Genomic DNA, 6,057 nt, shown 5'->3' on the forward strand with positions numbered 1-6,057 from the left:
TACCAAACAAAAATGTTTACATGTTTTCTGACATATTTTTATTTGTATTTGTATTGTAATATAAAATATAAGAATAATTTATTAAAGCAAAAGGTATTCCGAAAACGTTTGATGTTGTTTATCTTGTTTGATGCCAACTGAAATTGTGTGTATGCATCCATGACAATACAAATTTAGTTTAATCTAATATGGATATGTAATGAAACTCAGGTCATATCACCTCGCCGGATACGCAGATAGAAATAACCGCAACATTTTCCACAAGGCCAACCAATCACAAGTCATTTTTAATCCTTCCGCCTTCAGTCAAATGGGTGTGATGAAAGTATCAAATGTCTTTACTCCTCCACAGATCATCATGATGAGCTGGACGTATGTCTTTCTTCCCGTCATCTTGGGTAAAATATTTACGTTAAAATTTCTATTTCAATAATACATGAGTTGTATATGATGTTCTGTGTAATGATTGATTGGTATTTAGTGTTTTAAAATCACATTTATGTATCATCATATGTTGCTCCATGTTGCTGCACATTTGATCTTAATACTAATTGAAAATATTTTTTGTTCAGGTGCTGTTGTGTCCTGTCAGGTCGTACTCTCTAACCCAGTAGTGGAGCTGACCGTGAGACCAGGAGAAAACGTTACTCTATACTGTGACTGTAAACTCACACCTAATATAAATCTTGTTTGGTACAGGAACTGTTCTCATGAAAATCAGCCAACACTATCTCTGAATTGGAAGGCCAATCATCATGGTATTTTTGATTATGGCAAGAGTGGAAGAAATTTCTTCCATTTAAATATGATGTGGAACGAATCGTCAAACTCATACAACTTACTGATTAAGAACATTACTGGTTCTCAACTTGGTCTCTACTACTGTGGAACTGAAAAACTGGATCGGAAAAAAGGAAACAAGACAGAACATATCTACACATATGGTAAAATAATCACAAGGATTTTGATAAGTAAGTTGACTTTTTTTGTGGTCAAATTTATTAATATGAATTCAAATTATTATCATACGTCGGGATAATATGCAAATGTGTTCCAAGTCAAGCACTTTTTAAAGATGGGCAGGTTGTGCTGATTAGAGACATTTGTGCCACTACAAACTCTACCGTTATAATTACATTTACAATCCCTACGATCAACCTGCACTTAAAGATAAAGTTCAGCACAATTGTAGAGGCTAGAGAGCGTATTGAGTGATTAACTGTTTAATTAATTAAATGTTCCTCTATTATATCCAATATTTAAATTTATTAATTCATGAAAACATCAAAACAAATCAGCCAGCATCCTTCAGCCAAAGCTTTAGGCCCTTTCCCACGAGGCGACTCACCCACGATAATGAGTTCACCGACGGGGAGAGGGGGGGGCGACCAGGGCTGAGGTCGGCTCTGATGGTTGTTTAGTGTGCGGGGTCTAGAGACACGTAAATGTGCTGCCCCCCTTAGGGTTAGGAGGGCAAAGTCTTTTTCAAACCAGTTTAGTATTATGGGCCTGACTGCGTCCTGTAGAGGGGACTGAGACTGAAATCGGCGATGACGGTGGGAACAATGGGAGGAAACAAATGACCCGATAGCGTAGACCACCACTGATTGTCAAGACCAGTCGTATAGTGTGTACTGCCAAAGTCCTTCCCAACTTTAATGGTCACCGAGTGGGCAGGAGCATTCAGGAGTTATATCCTGGACAATGGTCGAACAAACTTAACTTCTATGAACCAAGATTGTAAAAAGGTAAGAACTAGCACCGCTGAATTTAAACATTATATTTCCTTAGATATCCCTTTAGATGTCAGTGCTGGAGACCCTGCTGCTCCAGACTGTGGACAGTGCTGGATGCTGCTGGTCACCCTGTGTCCATCCTCTGCTCTTCTCCTCTCCCTCCTCTCATCCTTGGTCGTCTACCTCCGCTGCAGAAGGAAAGGTACCGTATATATCTCTGTTAACTGGCATCTTCTGTATCTTGAGAACACCGTCGCTACATATTGTCTTCTGTAGAAGCAGCCACTGTCTCCCTTTGCTGGTTTTGTGGCCTTATAATGACTCTTTGTGTTTCTTTAAGATGAAGACCTCCATGTTGCTCAGACATCACCCAGCAGTAGAGATGTAACATCAATCAGGAACCAGGTAACGTATAGTTCATATTGTGATGTAATGGTAGAGTACAGTATGGAGTACATTTACAGGTTATGGTGGACTCCTGTACAAAGATGTTTACTGAAGGCTGAATGAACATCAATGGACCCAATGTTCAGCGAAAGTCAGATGTTATTAGACGCAGGAAGAGAAGTGCTCTACAGGAAGTAGCTTCTTCCTGGAGAGTCGCCTCATAAGGGTCTAACAAGCGACACACTTTAGCAGTGTTCAATAGTTTGATTTGACATGGGAAACCAACCATTATGTTGACGATGTAATACTATGATGTGTGTTGATGATGTTATGGTTTATTAAAGTGTACATTATGTTGATGACGTAAGTTTATAGTAGAGTGTACAGTATGTTGATGATGTAATGGTGTAGCAGAGTAAAGTAGGGTAATGATGTCTAAGTGGTATCAATGGTTATATGTCTCTCTCAGGATGAAGATGGCCTGTGTTACGCTACACTGGATATCCCTCTACGTTCTCAGAGACCTAAAAAGAAGAGAGTCCAACCCTCAGAGTTCAGCACCTACTCAGGCATCAATACTAAGAGGATGTGACCACGACCGAGTCTTTTAGTACAAATACTTCCTCAATATGACCTCATCTTAATGCTGCGAAGAGGATGAAGAATATATAGTTTAGTTATATATAGTTATATATATATATTATATAGTATAGCTCTATCAGTCTCAAGAAAGTGCAAACATGTGATAAAGTAAAGCTTGTTTTGGCATATGTTTTAAATACCATATACTGTTTGCATATTGTTTGTCAATAGTATAAATCCAATAATGTGTTTTGGCTATGTTTATTTGCTACATTATTAGAAATCGTTTGCTGTTCTTTGTTTACTAGGTAGTAGGGATGAGTGAAGGGTAATGTACAAAGGCCTCTGTGTGTATCAGGTTTTGATCTTGAAATGGCTAAAGCTATTCTGCGTATAGTTTCAATGTTTTCTTGGCAGTCTCTACTCCTTGTCTTTCAAGTAGGATGTTGGCGGCCCCTTTAATACCTTTAAGAACACGTCATTACAACAAACATACAGCTAACATTTTACAATAAGGCTCCATTAATTAACCATCAATTTACATTAGCTATTGCAGTAATATGAATTAACTAAAAGTTATTTAACAGTTAACTAATCTAGTAATCATTTACTAACTGTTCATGTTTAGTAATGGTTTTCATGTTAGCTGAGGTTATAATTTCTACATTATTTATCTCTAAATATAGTGTTAAAGGAAACGATGGGATTCATTCAACCTGTATTTTTCAACAAATATTGCAATCACTAGGGTTCTAAGAGTGGTTCTAGCTATATTAAAAAATTAAATAAATTATGTTGATCCATTATTTAGTAAGAAGGTCAACCGCAAAACAGGCTGCAATGTGATCATTTAGGCCCTAAATGATCACATTGCAGCCTGTTTTTGTGGACGTTCATTGACGGGCACTTTTGCCCTAAGTTTTAGGGCGAAAGCGTGCGTCAATGTCCGTCCCCGTAGAGAGCTGGAGAGAAGATTTATGGTTTTGTTGGATGAAAGAAATAGTAGATTAGCGTTATCTAAAAGATTTCCGTGAATGAGAATTTAAATTGTAATGATATTAGGGAAATTCCCTGCAAAAACAACTATGCTAATGCAATATAATTATTTGTATAACTGCATTCACTTATGGTTATTAATAGTTATTTAATGTTTCCTTCTTGTAAAATGCTACCAGAACACTAACCGTGTTCACTACCAGATGAAGATATACTGAGGCACAGGGACATGACATCGTCACAGCCAGTGTTGGGGTAGTTTGTTACTCAAAAAAAGTAATTAGTTACTTATTACTAGTTACTTCTGTAAATTGAAATGAGATTACTTTACTAGTTACTGCAAAAGTAACTTCACTACTTAATACTTTACTTTCCAGTTTCTTAATTTACCGTAGATACATGGACAAACATCATAGCCCTTTCATCACTTAGTGTTTATTGTATAAATCTATCCAAAATAGCATATAAAACTATATGAAAGACCAATATCCCTGTCTGCACAAAGAAATGCCTCAGTGTAAAATCCACAAACAACAGGAGAAAGTAGGCTAGGGTGAGGTCAATCAGTAGCATTTGCGAAACATGAGAACAAAAATCAAGTGGTCAATGAAAAATAAAAAAGGTCACTGTATCCCATACAATTAAAACAGAAATGCACTTAAGCGGCGGTGACACATACTGTTACTTTATGTGGTCCAATGGATGAATGAACCTGATCTATTGCTCAAGCTATGACATCTAAGTGTGTCTTCCTCTCACCCTCTTGCAGACAAGAGCAGCCTTCTCAGGTTTTAAAGTAATGCTGTCTATCCAGTGCACCGTCATTCCTAAGTAACTTTTGTTACTCAGGATACCAGACCTTTAATACCGCACCATGAGGTATGTTACGGTTGCGGACCGACCCCACGCCCTCATGGTTAAAATCCTCCGTTTGTCAAAGGCCATGCAAATGACCATGTGTTTTTTCCCGCATGTGATTTGTTTACCCTTATGTTAATTTTGATGTGCCTTTCCCCGGACGTGATTGGTTGCTGCACCGGAAAGCCGAGGAAGACAAAAGACGGGCGAGCTCAACATTCTGGGCAGCTTGTCTCGGATTTGCAGCTCGCAATTTAGGTCTTCAAATGCTTATTTTGTACTTGGTTGAGGCTCTTGTTAGCTACCTGGGAACTTGGCCAGGGTAGGTTTGTTAGAAGTTATCGAAAACCGACACGCAGTTATACCTTTGTTTAGAAACACTTGGCGCAGGGGTGCTGTTCCAAATTGCGCAATCGATTGGACATTTCAAACACGCTAAGGGTGTCACTGTCTTCCATCACCCCCAGATGGAACCTTCTTGTTGCAGGGAAACAAGCACAGGGCTCCCACTGATTAAAATGAATTGTAGCCCTTTTTTGTGGCCTCACAAACGCGCGTTAAGTTCCCTTACTGACATTTTGTGTTGTGCATGTTTACACTTGATAGATGTTACTTCAAGTTTAGTTCAATATATTTATGTTCATAGTTGTTTATTTTTCACTTGTTCAAGTTCACGTTCTTTTTTAAGAGTTTGTTACCTTCACTGTTCATAAATAACTGGAACTAGTTATTTTAAATGAATGCATGCACAACACTATATAAAAATATTAACCAATTTGCAACCCCTGCGCAACATATCAGACAGGAAGAACAGAGTGTTGTTTGTTTGCCTTCTTCTACAGGCTTTTACCCAGAAACCAAAAAATTAAACTCTACGAGTAACAGCCAGCGGAAACACTTGTGGTTTCTGCACACTGTCCAACTGGCAATGCACACACACACGCGCACACACACACACACACACACACACACACACACACACACACACACACACACACACACACACACACACACACACACACATATAAACACAGATATTTGTATGCACATTAACATATCCATATCTATATATATATGTATATATTTTATGCCTTTCGTGCAGGTGTTGAAGACCCTGCTGCTCCAGACTGTGGACAGTGCTGGATGCTGCTGGTCACCCTGTGTCCCTCCTCTGCTCTCCTCTCTTTGTTCCTCTACTTCCTCTGCAGTCACATGGGTAGGACATCATGTGCTTTTATTCACTGGAAGTCTTCCTGCACTTCATTTGATTGAGTTGTCTCTTTTATTCTAAATCAATTTCTGTTTCAGTTCGTGCTGGAAAACACCCAGGTGTCCCTCAGAAAACCAGACCTTTAACACCACAACATGAGGTATCTGATAGTACACCTCTTACATTAAATGATGTTAACACCCTGCTCTATTAAGAAGTGTGCTCAGTAGTTGTACTGTCCAAATGTCACGTTGTGTCTGTCTCTCACACGCAGGATGAAAACTACAG

General features: G+C 38.6%; 1 long non-coding RNA gene across 1 annotated transcript; it reads left to right on the forward strand.

The window, feature by feature from the left end:
- The first annotated feature begins 352 nt into the window (after positions 1–352).
- Positions 353–1,892, forward strand: LOC307074498. The gene is made up of 3 exons (XR_013811796.1): positions 353–398; positions 573–971; positions 1,792–1,892. It is a non-coding gene; the product is annotated as an uncharacterized lncRNA (long non-coding RNA).
- Positions 1,893–6,057: the final 4,165 nt, after the last annotated feature.

The sequence above is a fragment of the Pollachius pollachius genome (assembly GCF_949987615.1).
Source record: "Pollachius pollachius genome assembly, chromosome: 4".
NCBI classification, from domain to species: domain Eukaryota; kingdom Metazoa; phylum Chordata; class Actinopteri; order Gadiformes; family Gadidae; genus Pollachius; species Pollachius pollachius.